Genomic DNA, 21,536 nt, shown 5'->3' with positions numbered 1-21,536 from the left:
ACTCTAATAACTGCCATCTGGTTTCTGTACAAATTGTAAATAGCCTTTCGCTCCCTGTATTTTACCCCTGCCACCTTTAGTATTTGAAAGACAGTATTCCAGTCAATATTGTCAAAAGCTTTCTCTAGCCATGCGTATTCCAATACCGAGATATGTGAACAGGCAGAGGCAGAATATGGCGCTGCGGTCGGCAACGCCTATATAAGACAACAAGTGTCTGGTACAGTTGTTTGGTCGATTAATGCTGCTACAGTGGCAGGTTATCAAGATTTAAGTGAGTTTCAACGTGGTGTCGGTGCACGAGCGATGGGACACAGCGTCTCCGAGGTAGCGATGAAGTGGGGATTTTCCTGTACGGCCATATCGCGAGTGTACCATGAACATGAGGAATCCGGTAAAACAACAAATCTCCGACATCGCCGCGGCCGGAAAAAGACCCGGCAATAACGGGACCAACGACGATTGCAGAGAAAGAAGTGCAACCTTTCCGCAAATTGCTGCAGATTACAATCCTGGCCCATCGACAAGTGTCAGCATGCGAAACATCATCGATACGCGCTTTTGAAGCCAAAGTCCCAACCATTCATAGCCGCACGACACAAAGCTTTACGCCTCGCCTGCGTCCGTCAACGCCGACATTGGTCTGTTGATGACTGGAAACATGTTGCCTGGTCGGAAGAGTCTCGTTTCAAATTTTATCGAGCAGATGGACGTGTACGGGTATGGAGGCAATCTCATGCATTCGTGGACCTTGCATGTCAGCAGGGGACTGTTCAAGCTGGTGGAGGCTCTGTAATGGTGTGGGGCGTGTGCAGTTGGAGTGATATGGGAGCCCTGACACGTCTGGATACGACTCTGACATGTGACGCGTACGCAAATGTGTGATGACCTGCATCCGATGTAGCGAAACATCCTGTCTGATCACCTGCGTTCATTCATGCCCGTTGTCCATTCAGACGGACTTGGGCAATTCCAGCAGGACAATGCGACACCCCACACGTCCTAAACTGCTACAGAGCGGACAGCCGTGGAGGAGTCATGGTGTCAGTTCCCTCTAAGACAACTTGAGACATTATTCGAGTCCATGCCACGTCGTGTTGAGGCATTTCTATGTACTCGCGGGGGCCGTACACGATATTAGGCAGGTGTACCAGTTTCTTTGGCTCTTCAGTGTTGGTATCATGAGACACTGTAAGCAGTTTTATGGTAGCAGTTCATGCCGTTTGTTATTAATTCGCGTGCCATGATTTTTACGTTTTAGTCTTACGAATGCTGAAGTTAGTGATTGAGTAGTAGGCAGTGGGCGATTTGCAGGGGGCGATGGGGGGGGGGGAGGGATTTCCCCCCTCTGCATCAGACCATCCCGTCCTCTGGTTTTAGTTTATGCATCCCAACCTGGGATGTTTATTTCCCACGCACTGGAGTAAAACTTTACATATAATTTAAATTTGTGGAGCCGAACACTGAAAGTTTTTAGTAAGTCTTACTATTAATACTATTAATCTGTATCAGATTCCTAACGTCAGAATAAGTACAGCTTTTCACAAATGTGCCTCTACTTTTTGAATTCCTCTCGTATACCTGTATGTAGATGATTTCGTAAATAAGCTCTCCCCGATGTTATTCAATCTGTATATTGAGCAAGCAGTGAAGGAAACAAAAGAAAAATTCGGAGTAGGTATTAAAATCCATGGAGAAGAAGTAAAAATGTTGAGGTTCGCCGATGACATCGTAATTCTGTCAGGGACAGCAAAGGACTTGGAAGAGCAGTTGAACGGAATGGATAGTGTCTTGAAAGGAGGATATAAGATGAACATCAACAAAAGCAAAACGAGGATAATGGAATGTAGTCGAATTAAGTCGGGTGATGCTGAGGGAATTAGATTATGAAATGAGACACTTAAAGTAGTAAATGAGTTTTGCTATTTGGGGAGCAAAATAACTGATGATGGTCGAAGTAGAGAGGATATAAAATGGAGACTGGCAATGGCAAGGAAAGCGTTTCTGAAGAAGAGAAATTTGTTAACATCGAGTATAGATTTAAGTGTCACGAAGTCGTTTCTGAAAGTATTTGTATGGAGTGTAGCCATGTATGGAAGTGAAACAAGGACGATAAATAGTTTGGACAAGAAGAGAATAGAAGCTTTCAAAATGTGGCGCTACAGAAGAATGCTGAAGATTAGATGGGTAGATCACATAACTAATGAGGAAGTATTGAACAGAATTGGGGAGAAGAGAAGTTTGTGGCACAACTTGACCAGAAGAAGGGACCGGTTGGTAGAACATGTTCTGAGGCGTCAGGGGATCACCAATTTACTACTGGAGGGCAGTGTGGAAGGTAAAAATCTTAGAGGGAGACCAAGAGATGAGTACACTAAGCAGATTCAGAAGGATGTAGGCTGCAGTAGGTACTGGGAGATGAAGAAGCTTGCACAGGATGGAGTAGCATGGAGAGCTGCATCAAACCAGTTTCAGGACTGAAGACCACAACAACAACATGGAGAGCTGCATCAAACCAGTCTCAGGACTGAAGACCACAACAACAACAATATAATGTACTTTTAAAGATATAACGAGGGATGGCTTTTCTGATAGTGCATACGTGGGAATAGTGAGTTTCGGCATTAACATCCATTTATAAATATCTCTTTAACCATGCATAACGCCACGGTCCAAGCTAGTAACATATATAATTCTACTAACCCCCTAAGACATCACCCCCCCCCCCCCCCCACTAGTAAAAGCACAAATCGCACCCTGGTAGCAGTCCTATAAGGTTCTTACAAAGTTAAAAACTTTTTACGCAGAAATACACCTGCATGGTGCGAAACCAGTTCTATCAATCTCTGAGCGATTATAATACAACACCTGACGTGGCAAATTGGACACACTGTCATTTTTAGCAGCGTTTCAGTACCTCACTGTATTTCAACTTCTCTGAGTATTCGTTTCAGTACGTGTAGCGATTTAAGCAAACTAGACGTGGATACAGTAATCAGGTTCAAATGGATGTGGGCCAAAGTAGTTATACGGAGACGGAGAGGCTTGCACAGAACACAGTAGTGTAGAGAACTGCATCAAATCAGTCTTCGGAATGAAAACTCAAGAACGACAAATAATAGATCGATACCGCTGCGCGTCAATCAATGAAGAGTCCGGTAGCCCACAAATGAACTTCCGTCATCATCATCATTTAAGACTGATTATGCCTTTCAGCGTTCAGTCTGGAGCATAGCCCCTCTTATAAAATTCCTCCACGATCCCCTATTCAGTGCTAACATCGGTGCCTCTTCTGATGTTAAGCCTATTACTTCAAAATCTTTCTTAACCGAATCCAGGTACCTTCTCCTTGGTCTGCCCCGACTCCTCCTACCCTCTACTGCTGAACCCATGAGTCTCTTGGGTAACCTTGCTTCTCCCATTCCTGTAACATGACCCCACCATCTAAGCCTGTTCGCCCTGACCGCTACATCTATAGAGTTCATTCCCAGTTTTTCTTTGATTTCCTCATTGTGGACACCCTCCTGCCATTGTTCCCATCTACTAGTACCTGCAATCATCCGAGCTACTTCCACATCCAAAACATCAACTTTATTGATAAGGTAACCTGAATCCACCCAGCTTTCGCTCCCATACAACAAAGTTGGTCGAAAGACTGAACGGTGCACAGATAACTTAGTCTTGGTACTGACTTCCTTCTTGCAGAAGAGAGTAGATCGTAGCTGAGCGCTCACTGCATTAGCTTTGCCACACCTCGCTTCCAGTTCTTCCACTATGTTGCCATCCTGTGAGAATATGCATCCTAAGTACTTGAAACCGTCCACCTGTTCTAACTTTGTTCCTCCTATTTGGCACTCAATCCGTTTATATTTCTTTCCCACTGACATTACTTTCGTTTTGGAGATACTAATCTTCATACCATAGTCCTTACATTTTTGATCTAGCTCTGAAATATTACTTTGCAAACTTTCAATCGAATCTGTCATCACAACTAAGTCATCCGCATATGCGAGACTGCCTATTTTGTGTTCACATATCTTGATCTCACCCAGCCAGTCTATTGTTTTCAACATATGATCCACAAATAATATGAACCACAGTGGAGACAGGTTGCAGCCTTGTCTTACCCCTGAAACTACTCTGAACCATGAACTCAATTTACCATCAACTCTAACTGCTGCCTGACTATCCATGTAAAGACTTTTAATTGCTTGCAAAAGTTTGCCTCCTATTCCATAATCTCGTAGAACAGACAATAAGTTCCTCCTAGGGACCCGGTCATATGCCTTTTCTAGATCTATAAAGCATAGATACAATTCCCTGTTCCACTCATAACACTTCTCCATTATTTGCCGTAAGCTAAAGATCTGGTCCTGACAACCTCTAAGAGGCCTAAACCCACACTGATTTTCATCCAATTGGTCCTCAACTAATACTCGCACTTTCAACAATACCTGAGAAGATTTTACCCACAACGCTGATTAAAGAGATACCTCTGTAGTTGTTACAATCTTTTCTGTTTCCATGTTTAAAGATTGGTGTGATTACTGCTTTTGTCCAGTCTGATGGAACCTGTCCCGACTCCCAGGCCATTTCAATTATCCTGTGTAGCCATTTAAGACCTGACATTCCACTGTATTTGATGAGTTTCGACTTAATTTCATCCACCCCAGCTGCTTTATTGCACTGCAATCTATTGACCATTTTCTCCACTTCCTCAAATGTGATCCTATTTCCATCACCATTCCTATCCCATTCTACCTCGAAATCTGAAACATTACTGATCGTATTTTCACCTACATTGAGCAAATCTTCAAAATATTCCCTCCATCTGCGCAAGGCATCCACAGGATTCACCAGCCGTTTTCCGTCTTACCTCCCTTTCGAAGACTGCTAATTACACTCCAGAATAGTTTTCCAGCAGCTTGACCCATAGTCTCCAACCTGTTTCCAAAGTCTTCCCAAGATTTCTTCTTGGATGCTGCAATTATCTGTTTGGCTTTATTTCTTTCTTCAACATAACTTTCTCTGTCTACCTGAGTTCTAGTATGTAGCCATGTTTGATACGCCTTCTTTTTCCTTTTACAGCCTGCCTTGACCGTGTCATTCCACCAAGCTGTTTGCTTCATCCTAGTTTTACACACTACTGTTCCAAGACATTCTTTAGCCACTTCTAGTACTGTGTCCCTGTACCTTGTCCATTCCTTTTCCAATGACTGTAATTGACTACATTCAACTAACTGGTGCCTTCCTGAGATCGCTGTTATGTGCATGTGCCTGATTTCCTTATCCTGAAGTTTCTCCATTCTTCTCCTACATATGGACCTGACCTCCTGCACTTTCGGCCTCACAATCCCAATTTCACTGCAGATTAAGTAATAATCAGTGTCATCAAATCGCCTGAATACACGTGTGTCCCTCACAGCGTTCCTAAATTCCTGATCTGTTATTATATAGTCAATGACCGATCTGGTTCCCCTGCCTTCCCAAGTGTACCGGTGAATGTTCTTATGTTTAAAAAAGTAGTTTGTGACTACTAAGCCCATACTGGCACAGAAATCCAAGAGTTGTTTGCCGTTGCTGTCGGCCTCCACATCCTCTCCAAATTTACCCATAACTTCCGTACCATTAAAAAAATGTTACGCATTGTCCGCTCGGATTCGAGCGTCAGTTTAGTCAGAGATGGCGAAGCTTTAGCTGGTATGTCGCGGAGCTGGAAAAGAGCCGCTGGACGGGGTACGCAGTCAGCTCCGCGCGGCGCCGTGAAACGCGTCGGAAGCGTCGCTTCCTGGCGTCGGCGAAACCGGCGTCGCTTTCCCCTTTGTCTGCGCGGCCGGGGCCCGAGGTGGCGTAGCGTAGCGTGACTCTGCGCCGATGCCCCGTTGGCCAACCGGTGGCAGGTGCATTCCGACTCGCTCCATCCGTCACCGGCGCTGACTGCCATCCCGTGTCAACAGCCGCCGCGGGATGTCTCCCCAGCACTTTCAAACCGTATCTGCGAGGGCCGTTCAGTAATTACCGTGACAAAAAAAAATGGCACTATGGGACTTAAACTTCTCAGGTCATCAGTGACCTAGAACTTAGAACTACTAAAACCTAACTAAGCAAAGGACATCACACACATCCGTGCCCGAGGCAGGATTCGAACCTGCGACCGTAGCAGCAGCGCGGTTCCAGACTGTAGCGCCTAGAACCGCTCGGACACTCCGCCCAGACACTTTTCTGTCTCGGCCAGGTTCAGTTCAAAAAAAAAAAGATGCGGAATTTGTTTATTTATTTAATTTATTTACACGTCAAGTTCCGTAGGACGAAACTGAGGATAAACCTCCAAGGTCATGGAATGTGTCAGTACATGAAATTACAACATACACTCCTGGAAATTGAAATAAGAACACCGTGAATTCATTGTCCCAGGAAGGGGAAACTTTATTGACACATTCCTGGGGTCAGATACATCACATGATCACACTGACAGAACCACAGGCACATAGACACAGGCAACAGAGCAAGCACAATGTCGGCACTAGTACAGTGTATATCCACCTTTCGCAGCAATGCAGGCTGCTATTCTCCCAAGGAGACGATCGTAGAGATGCTGGATGTAGTCCTGTGGAACGGCTTGCCATGCCATTTCCACCTGGCGCCTCAGTTGGACCAGCGTTCGTGCTGGACGTGCAGACCGCGAGAGACGACGCTTCATCCAGTCGTGCACTATTCAGTGTCCCCTCGACGATCACCAGAGGTGTACGGCCAGTGTAGGAGATCGCTCCCCACACCACGATGCCGGGTGTTGGCCCTGTGTGCCTCGGTCGTATGCAGTCCTGATTGTGGCGCTCACCTGCACGGCGCCAAACACGCATACGACCATCATTGGCACCAAGGCAGAAGCGACTCTCATCGCTGAAGACGACACGTCTCCATTCGTCCCTCCATTCACGCCTGTCGCGACACCACTGGAGGCGGGCTGCACGATGTTGGGGCGTGAGCGGAAGACGGCCTAACGGTGTGCGGGACCGTAGCCCAGCTTCATGGAGACGGTTGCGAATGGTCCTCGCCGATACCCCAGAAGCAACAGTGTCCCTAATTTGCTGGGAAGTGGCGGTGCGGTCCCCTGCGGCACTGCATAGGATCCTACGGTCTCGGCGTGCATCCGTGCGTCGCTGCGGTCCGGTCCCAGGTCGACGGGCACGTGCACCTTCCGCCGACCACTGGCGACAACATCGATGTACTGTGGAGACCTCACGCCCCACGTGTTGAGCAATTCGGCGGTACGTCCACCCGGCCTCCCGCATGCCCACTACACGCCCTCGCTCAAAGTCCGTCAACTGCACATACGGTTCACGTCCACGCTGTCGCGGCATGCTACCAGTGTTAAAGACTGCGATGGAGCTCCGTATGCCACGGCAAACTGGCTGACACTGACGGCGGCGGTGCACAAATGCTGCGCAGCTAGCGCCATTCGACGGCCAACACCGCGGTTCCTGGTGTGTCCGCTGTGCCGTGCGTGTGATCATTGCTTGTACAGCCCTCTCGCAGTGTCCGGAGCAAGTATGGTGGGTCTGACACACCGGTGTCAATGTGTTCTTTTTTCCATTTCCAGGAGTGTAAAAATAATAACAGATAAAAATAAATGTTCATGAACCTGAAAAACGTCAGTCCATAAGTTTAAGTAAACGCTATCAGCAATACAGTAAGAATCAGCTCAGTTTTTCAAGGATTCGAACCTGCGACCGTAGCGGTCGCGTGGTTTCAGACTGTAGCGCATAGAACCGCTCGGCCACTCAGGCCGGCTTCAAGGAACTCCTCCACAGAATAGCCCACGAGGAAAATCTTCAGTTTCGATCTGAACGCGCGTGGATTACTGCTAAGATTTTTGAATTCGAATGGCAGCTTATTGAAAATGTATGCAGCAGTATACTGCTTACCTTTCTGCAGAGAGTTACGGAAGTCCGATCCAAATTCAGGTTTGATTTTTGCCCAGTATTAACCTAGTGAAAGCTGCTTATTCTTGGGAATAAACTAATATTGGTAAAAAGAAACGACAATAAGGAATATACATAGTGAGAGACCAATGTCAAAATACCCAGACTCGTGAACAGAGGTCAACAAGAGGTTCGTGAACTTGCACCACTTATTGCCCGAACCTCCCGTTTCTGAGCCAAAAATATCCTTCGAGAATGGGAAGAGTTACCCCAAAACATAACACCATACGACATAAGCGAGTGAAAATAAGCAAAGTAGACTCATTTTCGTGTCGAAGTATTACTCTCTTCTCATACCGTTCGAATAGTAAAAATGGCAGCATTAAGTGTTTGAACAGGATCCTGAACGTGGGCTTTCCACGACAGTTTACTATCTATCTGAACACCTAGAAATGTGAACTGTCCTGTTTCATTTATCATAAGCCCGTTCTGTGAAATTAAAACGTCAGGTTTTGTGGAATTGTGTGTTGTTAACTGTAAAAAACTCAGTCTTACTCGGATTTAACGTTAGTTTATTTTCTACAAGCCATGAACTGAGGTCATGTACTGCACTATCTGAAACCGAGGCAATGTTGCAAACAACATGCTTTACTACCAAGCTAGTGTCATCAGCAAACATAAATATTTTGGAGTTACCGGTGATACTAGAGGGCATATCATTTATATAAGTATGGAACAGGAGCGGCCCCAACACTGAATCCTGGGGCACCCCCCACTTGACAGTATCCCACTCAGATTCCACATCGCAGCCGATATCAACATTGTGAATAATGACCTTTCGCTGCCTGTTGCTTAAGTAAGAGGTGAACCAATTGTGAGCTACTCCCCGTATTCCATAATGGTCCAACTGTTGGAGCAATATTTTGTAATCAACACAATCAAATGCCTTAGTTAAATATAAAAAATACGCCAAGCGCTCGAAACGTTTTAACCCATCCAGTACCTCACAGAGAAAAAGAATATAGCGTGTTCTGTTCTTAAACGACTTCTAAAGCCGAACTGTACATTTGATAGCAAATCGTATGATTGCTGCGACATCGTGAAATATTCCCTCTTCATCGCCTGTAGTTTCATGAACTTCCAATAGGTGTCAGTGTTATACGTGGCCTTCAAAATGGCGTTCTTAATGGAGACGCATTCCAACCACAGAGCTGTCATTAAATTTCTTTTGGCGGCAAACCGGAGCATCTCAGATATTCGTAGGCGCTTGCTGAATGTCTACAGAGGCTTGTCAGTCAACAAAATCACGGCGAGTCGTTGGGCGATGCGTCTGTCATCATCGCAACAAGGTCACGTAAACCTGTCCGATCTCCAACGCGCGCCGGCCGGCCAAACAGAGCTTTCGCTGCTGCAGTGTTGGAACGTGTGGACACTCTCACTCGAGATGAACGACGGATCACAAACAAACACTTTACTGCTCAACTGGATATCTGATGAGTCTGCATAGCTGAGAGTAGCTCATAAAACTGAGACTGTTCCTTCTTGTTCACCCTACAGCCAAGATCTCACGTCTTCAGACTTCCATCTGTTCGTCCCAATGCAGGATGTATTCTGCAGGAGGTAGTATGTGAGAGATGGGGAAGTTATTGATGTGGCAATACGTTGTCTCCGACGTTGACCAGTAGAGTGGCACCATGCGTGCATACAGGTCTCCCAGTAAGGTGGCATATGCCACTGTACTGAAGTGAGATTATGTGCTGGTGTAAGCTGTCGCCACCACATCGGTCAGCAAAGGTAATTATTAGGCGCTGGATCAAACGCGCCTGTCACGAGAGAGGCCAGAGACACACCAGCAAGCAACACGCCGCCAACGCCCTCTCAACAGCATGTATTTAGGCTGCTGGCGCTGACCAGAGGGCGTCACTCAGTCATCCAGTTTCGCGTCTGTCAGGTTACTCGCAGAGTGGGTTTAGAGCATCACAGACTATGACAGTACACAGCGAACAGATTAGTGTCTACTGTGGGACTAGTTTATCTCAACCACAATTGCACTTTACTAGCAGTGAGAAACTAAAGTTTGTAACAACAACATAAGATTACTGACATTACATCAGTCTGCAAGACTGATGAGCTTGTGCCACAAAATATGGACTCCAAGTTAAGCAAATGTTTCCAGTTCATGTACATAAAAAACCGTATTAATCCACTTGTGCATTTGTGTTGTGGAGAGACCACACTGGCCACCCATAACACGATCTTCTCCCTTGCTTCCTTATGGCACAACACTCAGCAGATTATGTTGAAAAATAAGGGTTCCGTAGCCAAAAGAATGAAGTAAATGGCCTTGCCGCAGTGGTAACACGGATTCCCGCCAGCTCACCAAAGTTAAGCGCCGTCGGGCTGGGCTAGCAATTGGATGGGTGACCAGCCGGTCTGCCGAGCGCTGTTGGCAAGCGGGGTGCACTCAGCCCTTGTGAGGCAAACTGAGAAGCTACTTGGTCCTCGTTTGGTGATTAGTTTCCGTGTTATAACGTGTTCAAAAATGTTCAAATGTGTGTGAAATCTTACGGGACTTAACTGCTAAGGTCATCAGTCCCTAAGCTTACACCCTACTTAAGCGAAATTATCCTAAGGACAGACACACACACCAAGGCCCGAGGGAGGACTCGAACCTCCGCCGGGACCAGCCGCACAGTCCATGACTGCAGCGCCTCAGACCGCTCGGCTAAGCCCGCGCGGCTACAACGTGTTAAATAGGGAAAGTTTAATTATAATCCCTGGGTACGTATTTTAAAGTCCTCCGTCCCGTTTTTGTCTGTATGTTCAGGCGTGTTTCGGGAGCTACTGTACGGATTTAGATACGGTTTCGACTGATCCACGAAGAAGATTTCTGTGTATAGTTCATTACACTTCGCCAGACAAGACGTCCGATCATGGATAAATAGTACTGGCTGTGTGTAGCTAGTCGAATATAGTTTAAAAGTTAATTTTTTTTCCCTAAGGTATTTGCCTGCAGTGTAGGCTTATACGGGAGTTCAAAATCGTTCAAATGGCTCTGAGCACTATGGGACATCTGAGGTCATCAGTCCCGTAGAACTTAGAACTACTTGAACCTAACTAACCGAAGGACATCTCACACATCCATGCCCGAGGCAGGATTCGAACCCGCGACCGTAGCGGTCGCGCGGTTCCAGACTTTAGCGTCTAGAACCGCTCGGTCACTCGGACCGGCAATGTCTAATGACTACTGAGGTCGCTGATATGGACTACCTACTATTAGATGGCAGCACGGTGGATCTAATATGAAAAACGTACGTTTTTGGTGCTGTCCGGATACTTTTGGTATAGTGTATATGGAATGAAGACTTTTCTTAATTTCTTTATGTTCACTTCGGGTTACAATACAGCCAATATGTGTTATAAAGTACCAAAGAAACATAGTCGCAAAAAAAAATCTGAATATCACGGTGACAGGAGGTGAAGGTCCCCACACTCGGCAGTTCCGTGTGTTCACCCCACCGGTCAGAGATAAATGAGCTTCGTCTGTCCACAGCTTGGTCCAGCGCCAGCCCTCGTCCAATCCTTGCGAGAAAGTGGAGAGCGGAGTCAACAGGTGGTTGTGGGTCCTGTGGGTCAAGCTGCTCTATGGTATGGGTCTTGTACTGATGATGTTTGAGAATGGTTCGAAGCATCCTCCGTACGGGATGTTCAGCTGTCGTGACACAGCACGCGCCCCGCCTGAAGGTCGGGAATTGCGCGCAGCGCTGTCTGCCACAGCAACAGCGATCTCAGGAACCACCTGTGGTGCACCCGATGGTCAGTGTCTTCCCGCAACGACGCCGAGTTCTCCAGTAGATTCCAGCTTCTCCATCGTCCTCCGCACGGCAGGTGAAGAAAGAGGATCCTTGCGTAACTCTTTCAGCCTGCGATATTCTCCAAGAGCACCTGCAGCATTGCTGTTGTTTTGAGAACAGACCTTCGCCACTAATACGCTGTTCCTCTTGTCCAAGCTCATGTTGACACGTCAGCGAGTCCACTGCGACCGGTCATGTGTGTGAGACCACCATAGAGCAGAAATACGTCTGGAGCGAGCGCTGCGTCCTGCGCATGTTGTCAACGTTAAACTGGGATTGTCACGTGATCTAGGGACGACGCCGATTGTTTAACGCCAATTCGCGTCCGCCATCAGGTGACGTCACGTCACATCACACAACACCAAAACTTTCTACTATATCTTTCGAATGGAGGCATTCGCACAGGTCGCCAACGGAACGGCACGTCATTTCACGGTACGTCAAGGTATCTCGGGAGGAAAATTTTGACGGTACCAGCCTGTTAAGATCTTAAGTTAACCTATGTTCGCCGCGCTCATTCTCCTTATAATTGTGGATTTTGTACTGTTCATAATCTTTATTTTAATAATAGCGCTATGTTTTAGTGACAAATTGCAGATGTTCCATGACGGCTCGGATATTTTTTCCACTTTCTTACACAACCGGGGTCGTATAGCTGAAGGCGAGAAGTTATTTAGGTTTTACGATAACACAACAGCGCTGACGCCCACAATGTGTATGTATAAGAGCATAAGTAGACGAAGCAAATTCCACCTAATGACATTTTAAGCAAAAAAGTCAGCTTTAATGAAGGAGTAAAACACAGTTGTTTATGACGTTATTAATTACGTAAGGAAGAAATATCATGGATAAGTTTAACAGGCTTCATTAATTCGTTTGAAGCTTTCTTTGATGTGTATTTTCCCTGGCAAATAATTGTCGATGTTTTGAAACGTTGTCTCATTTGTCAGTAATTTACCAAACATAGCTGATCAAGAACATACGTTATAAAGTTTGCTTCGGTCCTTGACAAACTGTGTCGTTGTTAGCTCCTCAGTTCTGATACTATACTCTAACACTTTTTGCATATTAGGTACGGTGACTCAAAACCCCAATTTCGCCGCTCAGTACAGTGTTAAGCAGCTTGAAGAGATGTGACACGAAAGACGTGGTAAATACATGCTGACGTGACGCTTCTGTGACGTCATGCTCGTTCATTTTGCTCTTCAAAGCTAAGAGCCCAATTTATTTCAAATATCAGACATAAACCAGTATGGTGCCTGAAAACGTCTGTACTAAATCCGCAGCACTTACGAAGGGAATCTGTCTTTACTAGCGATATGACAACATTCAAAATTTCTAGGACAAATGTCGGACAAATCTACGGCGTCCCGAGATCACGTGACCATTGCGGCACCGTATGTTGACAACACAAAATCAGTTCCGCGCTTCTGAAAGCTCACTCCAGAGATATTTCTACTCTATGGAGAATACGAATCACGATCACAGGCCTTAGATAGAATTGATTGGTGGCGCTGTGACGAAAGGAAACCATGCATCCAACATTCTGGACAATAATTCTGCCAAATTTGCTACTCGCACGGGAACTACACTCGTGGAAATTGAAATAAGAACACCGTGAATTCATTGTCCCAGGAAGGGGAAACTTTATTGACACATTCCTGGGGTCAGATACATCACATGATCACACTGACAGAACCACAGGCACATAGACACAGGCAACAGAGCATGCACAATGTCGGCACTAGTACAGTGTATATCCACCTTTCACAGCAATGCAGGCTGCTATTCTCCCATGGAGACGATCGTAGAGATGCTGGATGTAGTCCCGTGGAACGGCTTGCCATGCCATTTCCACCTGGCGCCTCAGTTGGACCAGCGTTCGTGCTGGACGTGCAGACCGCGTGAGACGACGCTTCATCCAGTCCCAAACATGCTCAATGGGGGACAGATCCGGAGATCTTGCTGGCCAGGATAGTTGCCTTACACCTTCTAGAGCACGTTGGGTGGCACGGAATACATGCGGACGTGCATTGTCCTGTTGGAACAGCAAGTTCCCTTGCCGGTCTAGGAATGGTAGAACGATGGGTTCGATGACGGTTTGGATGTACCGTGCACTATTCAGTGTCCCCTCGACGATCACCAGAGGTGTACGGCCAGTGTAGGAGATCGCTCCCCACACCACGATGCCGGGTGTTGGCCCTGTGTGCCTCGGTCGTATGCAGTCCTGATTGTGGCGCTCACCTGCACGGCGCCAAACACGCATACGACCATCATTGGCACCGAGGCAGAAGCGACTCTCATCGCTGAAGACGACACGTCTCCATTCGTCCCTCCATTCACGCCTGTCGCGACACCACTGGAGGCGGGCTGCACGATGTTGGGGCGTGAGCGGAAGACGGCCTAACGGTGTGCGGGACCGTAGCCCAGCTACATGGAGACGGTTGCGAATGGTCCTCGCCGATACCCCAGGAGCAACAGTGTCCCTAAGTTGCTGGGAAGTGGCGGTGCGGTCCCCTACGGCACTGCGTAGGATCCTGCGGTCTCGGCGTGCATCCGTGCGTCGCTGCGGTCCGGTCCCAGGTCGACGGGCACGTGCACCTTCCGCCGACCACTGGCGACAACATCGATGTACTGTGGAGACCTCACGCCCCACGTGTTGAGCAATTCGGCGGTACGTCCACCCGGCCTCCCGCATGCCCACTATACGCCCTCGCTCAAAGTCCGTCAACTGCCCATACGGTTCACGTCCACGCTGTCGCGGCATGCTACCAGTGTTAAAGACTGCGATGGAGCTCCGTATGCCACGGCAAACTGGCTGACACTGACGGCGGCGGTGCACAAATGCTGCGCAGCTAGCGCCATTCGACGGCCAACACCGCGGTTCCTGGTGTGTCCGCTGTGCCGTGCGTGTGATCATTGCTTGTACAGCCCTCTCGCAGTGTCCGGAGCAAGTATGGTGGGTCTGATACACCGGTGTCAATGTGTTCTTTTTTCCATTTCCAGGAGTGTAGTTTCCGTGTTATAACGAGTTAGGAAGTTTAATTATAACCAACGGGTAAGTAAGTACCGGCAACGGCCTTGCCGCAGTGGATACACCAGTTCCCGTGAGATCACCAAAGTTAAGCACTGTCGGGCGTGGCCGGCACTTGGATGGGTGACCATCCAGGCCGCCATGCGCTGTTGCCATTTTCCGGGGTGCACTCAACCTCGTTATGCCAACTGAGGAGCTACTCGACAGAATAAAAGCGGCTTCGGTCAAGAATACCATCCGGGAGAGCGGTGTGCTAACCCCACGTACCTCCTATCCGCATCCTCCACTGAGGATGACACGGCGGTCGGATGGTCCCGGTAGGCTACTAGTGGTCTGAAGACGGAAAACCTTTTTGGGGTGTAAATAATTACCACTATCAAAGTTCCAGCCTTCGCAGATGTAAGCGCATATGAATCAGTTTTGTCGGCATTACAAGCCCGGAAGTTCTCCATCAGTCCGACACGTTCGCTCTCCATTCATTGTCTGAGATGTGAGTACGGATCCAAGAATAATACCGGTACTTGGTGGCAGGAGGGGGAATAGGATTGCTAAATGCGTCTGCCCTATTCATCGCTCGCTTCTGTATCGAATGCGGAACTACACTTCGAGTCGCTATTTCTGCGCTACATCTTATTTACGGAAGCTCCATCTAGACCACTGCTTTACAACCTGAGGGATAAAATGGAATCTTCAGAGAAGTAAAAACTAAACAATTCGATTCTGTTTCAGTCACGAAACTAAATTATGACAAGGTATAATTGCTGTTATCACAGTTTTGCAAGACTCTAATACTGATTATATAAATGATCAATGATTAGTTGTTCTCAATTGGTACAGTTAACGCGGTAGAGATTGCAGGTTCCTCACATATGTTGTGCTCTGTCCTGTACATACATATACGCAACAAATCCTAAATATCTCACGAAAATGTCTTCTCCAAGTAGTAGGTAGTATCTGCAGTAGTCCAGAAATTGCTTCATTACTCGCTTCAAAACAGGTAAATGAAGTAATCAACAGCATGAAACAGCAGTAACTACATAAGGGCTCCTATAGTGCTGTGCATAGTATTATTACTATTATTCTTAGTATTACTACAACACTGGCCATTAACATTGCTACACCAAAAACAAATGCAGATGATAAACGGCTATTCATTGGATAAATATATTATACAACTGACATGTAATTACGTTTTCACGCAGAATGGGTGCATAGATCCTGAGAAATCAGTACCCAGAACAACCACCTCTGGCCGTAATAACGGCCTTGATACGCCTGGGCATTGAGTCAAACAGAGCTCGGATGACGTGTACAGGTACAGCTGACCATTCAACTTCAACACGATACCACAGTTCGTCAAGAGTAGTGACTGGCGTATTGTGACGAGCCAGTTGCTCCGCCACCATTGACCAGACGTTTTCAGTTGGTGAGAGATCTGGAGAATGTGCTGGCCAGGGCAGCAGTCGAACATTTTCTGTATCCAGAAAGGCCCGTACAGGACCTGCAACAATGCGGTCGTGCATTATCCTGCTGACATGTACGGTTTCTCATGGATCGAATGAAGGGTAGAGCCACGGGTCCTAACACATCTGAAATGTAACGTCCACTGTTCAAAGTGCCGTCAGTGCGAACAAGAGGTGACCGAGACGTGTAACCAATGGTACCTCATACCATACAGTGTCAAGCGTGACCGCAGCCGCGGTCTCCGAGCTGATAGTCCGTGCTGCTGCAGATGTCGTCGAATTGTTCGTGCAGATGGTTGTTGTCTTGCAAACGTCCTCATCTGTCGACTCAGGGATCGAGACGTGGCTGCACGATCCGTTACAGCCGTGCTGATAAGATGCCTGTCATCTCGATTGCTAGTGATACGAGGCCGTTGGGATCCAGCACGGCGTTCCGTATTACCCTCCTGGACCCACCGATTCCATATTCTGCTAACAGTCATTGGATCTCGACCAACGCCAGCAGCAATGTCGCGATACGGTAAACCGCAATCGCGATAGGCTACAATCCGACCTTTATCAAAGTCGGAAACGTGATGGTACGCATTTCTCCTCCTTACTCGAGGCACCACAACAACGTTTCACCAGGCAACGCCCGTCAACTGCTGTTTGTGTATGAGAAATCGGTTGGAAACTTTCCTCATGTGAGCACGTTGTAGGTGTCGCCACCGGCGCCAACCTTGTGTGAATGCTCTGAAAAGCTAATCATTTGCGTATCACAGCATCTTCTTCCTGTCGGTTAAATTTCGCGTCTGTTGCACGTCATCTTCGTGGTGTAGCAATTTTAATGGCCATTAGTGTATTAGTGGCTGCGGTCCGGCACAAAGTAGTAACAGTCTGGAGTCTTCCAATTACTGCCAGTTCAGAAGGAAGCAGTGCAGAAATACGTTCCAAGAAAAGTCTTTGATTCTACAGTTCAGTTAGATGCTAAAGTTGGTGATAATGTGGGGGAGACGGAGGGGGTAACAGACGAAAGGGGGGGGGGGGGAGGTTGTAGTACTAGCTAATGCCTGATTGCACTCAGAGGTAATGGTCTAAGAAAGGTTAGGAACAACTGATCTAGAGCAAAATCGTGATAGTACTTCTCGCCAGTACGGAGTACTTTCAGGAAAATAACTTTCCTTCTTTCACGAACAGGTCGCTTATAAGGAGGCGAAATGACCACTTGTTGACCCAGTGTTAACGAACACTGCAAGACTACAGTCTCGCTAATCCCCGCTCCCTTTTAGAAAAGCGAGTTTTTCACGCATACCAATATTTATGACGTCATATTTTCTGAACTATGTATCGTACAATGATATAATTTTTGGAGGTACGAGACGTGTTTTTTAATTAAGTACCGTTTTGAAATTAAAAGACACGTGCTAAAATATCTCAATAACTTTATTTCCACATGAAACCTGTACCTTAATCTAGTTTTCGACACAATTTCCGTCAATATTGAGTCACTTGTCATAACGTTGTACCAGTTTTTGAATACGTTCCTCATAGAAAACTGCCGCCTGACTTGTTAACCACTGTATCACCACTGTTTTGACTTCGTCATCGTCTCGAAGACGCTGACCGCCCAGGTGCTTCTCCAAGTGCAGGAACAGATGGTAGTCACTGGGTGCAAGATCGGAGTTGTACGGAGGATGATCTGGAGTTTCCCATCGAAAAAGTGTGATGAGATCTGTGGTCTGATTCGCGACATGCGGACGGGCATTGCCTTGCAGCAAAACGATGCCCTTGCTCAACTTCATTCCGGTGTGACGTAGGCCACCCACGTTTCATCGCCCGTAACAATTTGGCTTTAGAAATCATCACCGTCGTTGTGGTAGCGCTCGAGTAAAGTCAATGCACTGTCTAAACGTTCGGTTTTGTGCACATCCGTCAACATTTTCGGTACCCAACGAGCGCACAATTTTCGACAATTCGCGTGCTCGGTCACAATGGCATACAAAACACTACGAGAAACATTAGGAAAGTCACCCCGCAAGGAGGAAATCGCAAAGCGTCTGTTTTCTCTCACCTTATTGTCCACTTCCTGCACCAAACTTTCATTAATGACCGAAGGAACGCCCACTCAGTTGTTCATCGCGCACATTTGTTCGGCCATCTTTAAATGCTCGCACCCACTTTCTTTCGATTCCATCACTCATAAGGTTTTCTCCGTAAACTGCACAGACCTCACGACGAATATCGATCGCTTTTAGGCCTTTAGCACTAAGAAATCTTATAACAGCCCGTACTTCACAGTCACGATTATCGGAGGCATCTTAAACACTCAGTACACAGCGTAAACAAGGAAGAATCAGACTGTAATGGCGTCAGTGCACAGATTAAGGTACAGGCTTTCATGTAAAAATAAAGTTATTGAGATATCTTAGCACGTCTTTTTTTTAAATTTCAAATCTGTACTTACTTAAAAAAACACGTCTGGTACATTCAACAATACACGTAGGTACGGCCTGAAATATGTGTTGCGAGCAGAGACTGCAGCACAGAAGTGATCAATTGAAACGTTGCGCCAGATGCTGTTTTACTGCACGGCCAGCGAACATACAATAAGCGATAAATTTTTATCTTTCATTATTGGGGTGAGTCAGCATGGAAACATTTCAGAACCGTTTGAAATATGTTAAAGCTTGTGCATTCATTCTCAAACACTGATAAATATTGTCTGTTTATATTTCAGACAAGCGAAACTGACGGTGGGTAATTCATCCGGTTTCTTCGAGTGGTAATTTTTTTTTTCAAGCTTCGATCGGTGGCGAAATGAAAATCACAATGATAATCCAGAGAATCTTTGCGCGGATGCACTGCGATTGTCTCTAGTATGCCCTCTATCGCCTCTCGGCGTACAGTGAGCCCGTAAAGATGCCTAGAAAATTGTGGCTTCTGCCAAGTGCGAATTGCCTCCTGAGGCTTTCGCCTCATTTCAGGCAGGCCATATAACGTAACTGTCATGCATTTTCTTCTTCATGACAATTCAAGACACGCGCGGAAAAACTGACTTACCCTACGTAAAAGGTTACAAATAATTGTTGCCGTCTGTTGCTGGGTACGTGAACTATAAAATGCCGTTGGTCTCACCTCTAAGTGATATTTAGGGGTGAGACCAATGTTGGGTATAGAAACAGTCCCTAAGGCAATCCAAAACACTTGACCTATCTTTTTTATCACCAACAGAACAAAGTATGACCATCGGAAAACCCCTTCCTATGCGTGGCGTTTCGGAACATATGCACACAAAGTCGGATGCAGACCGACTTATGATACGGGTAAAAGTGAAACGTGTTACACTGTGCGATCAAAAGTATCCGGACACCTGGCTGAAAATGAGTTACAAGTTCGTGGCGCCCTCCATCGGTAATGCTGGAATTCAATATGGTGCTGGCCCACCCTTAACCTCGATGACAGCTTCCACTCTCGCAGGCACACGTTCAATGAGGTGCTGGAAGGTTTCCTGGGGAATGGCAGCCCATTCTTCACGAAGTGTTGCACTGACGAGAGGTATCGATGTCGGTCGGTGAGGCCTGGCACGAAGTCGGCGTTCCAAAACATCCCAAAAGTGTTCTATAGGATTCAGGTCAGGACTCTGCGCAGGCCAGTCCATTACAGGGATGTTATTGTCGTGTAAGCACTACGCCATTGGCCGTGCATTATGAACAGGTTATCTATCGTGTTGGAAGATGCAATAGCCATCCCCGAATTGCTCTTCAAGAGTGGGAAATAAGAAGGTGCATAAAACATGTAGGCCTGCGCTGTGATAGTGGCACGCAAAACAACAAGGGGTGCAAGCCCCCTCCACGAAACACACGGCCACGCCATAACACCACCGCCTCCGAATTTTACTGTCGGCACTACACACGCTGGCAGATGACGTTCACCGTAACACCAGCGACTCCGAATTTTACTGTTGACACTACACACGCTGGCAGATGACGTTCGCCGCGCATTCGCCATACCCAGACCCTGCCATCGGTTCGCCACATCGTGTACCGTGATTCGTCACTCGACACAACGTTTTTCCACTGTTCAAACGTACAATGTTTACGCTCCTTACAACAAGCGAGGCGTCGTTTGGCATTTACCGGCGTGATGTGTGGCTTATGAGCTGCCGCTCAACCATTAAATCCAAGTTTTCTCACCTCCCGCCTAACTGTCATGGTACTTGCAGTGGATCCTGAGGCAGTTTGGAATTTCTGTGTGATAGACTAGACAGGTGTCTGCCTATTACACATCACGGCCCTCTTCAACTGTCGGCGGTCTCTGTCAGTCAACAGATGAGATCGGCCTGTGCGCTTTTGTGCTGTACGTGTCCCTTCACGTTTCCACTTCAGTATCACATCGTAAACAGTGGACCTAGGGATGTTTAGGAGTGTGGAAATCTCGCCTACAGACGTGTGACGCAAGTGACACACAATCACCTGACCATGTTCAAAGTCCGTGAGTTCCGCGGAGCGCCCCATTCTGCTCTCTCAAGATGTCTAATGACTACTGAGGTCGCTGATACGGAGCACCTGGCTGTAGGTGGTTGCACAATGCACCTGATATGAGTAACGCCCGGCCGCTGTGGCCGAGCGGTTCTAGTTGCATCAGTCCGGAAACACGCGGTTGCTACGGTCGCAGGTTCGAATCCTGCCTCGGGCATGGATGTGTGTGACGTCCTTAGGTTAGTTAGGTTTAAGTAGTTCTAAGTTCTAGGGGACTGATGACCTCAGGTGTTAAGTCCCATAGTGCTCAGAGCCATTTGAAAAACGTATGTTTTTGGGGCTGTCCGGATACTTTTTATCACATTGTGTATGCGAGTAAAGGGGGAAGGAAATGTAATTAATGTCTTAGAGACAGAGAGGGTGGAGGGGGTTGAGCACCAAATGATGAATCGCTTGCGTGGAAAAATGTTCTCGAATTAGTCGTCCGTCTGTGAGAACGGCTTCGCTTGGCTTTGCGGCGCACTCACGCACAAGTGTAGGCGAAGTGAGTGCTCGGTGGTCGTGAGTGAGAAAGTCAACTGGAGCGAATGCGCTGGCGCGCGGCCACATCCACCCAGCTCGGCGCGTCTTATGCAATGGCGTCGCGTTTGCTCTTGACCTTCGGCCGTGGAAAGCGAGGCCGGGACGGCACGCCCTACCTTAAGCTTCCGCTCGCAAAGACAGCGCCCACACACGACGCTCCAGGGACCGCCTACACCCAGGACGCAATGTGCAAGTAGGCGCCCCAAAGCTGAGTTCCTGTAGGC

The 21,536-nt window shown here is 47.3% G+C and overlaps 1 protein-coding gene and 1 pseudogene across 1 annotated transcript in view; one reads left to right on the top strand and one right to left on the bottom strand.

Moving 5' to 3' along the window:
• LOC126295026 (uncharacterized) overlaps positions 1-21,536 on the bottom strand; it is a 115,465-nt gene that overhangs the window by 7,333 nt on the left and 86,596 nt on the right. The gene's annotated exons all lie outside the window — the stretch shown is intronic.
• Positions 14,848-14,965, top strand: LOC126295580 (5S ribosomal RNA; annotated as a pseudogene).

This window comes from Schistocerca gregaria, chromosome 11 (assembly GCF_023897955.1).
Source record: "Schistocerca gregaria isolate iqSchGreg1 chromosome 11, iqSchGreg1.2, whole genome shotgun sequence".
Lineage (NCBI taxonomy): Eukaryota > Metazoa > Arthropoda > Insecta > Orthoptera > Acrididae > Schistocerca > Schistocerca gregaria.
This window is presented reverse-complemented; position numbering and strand designations above follow the sequence as displayed.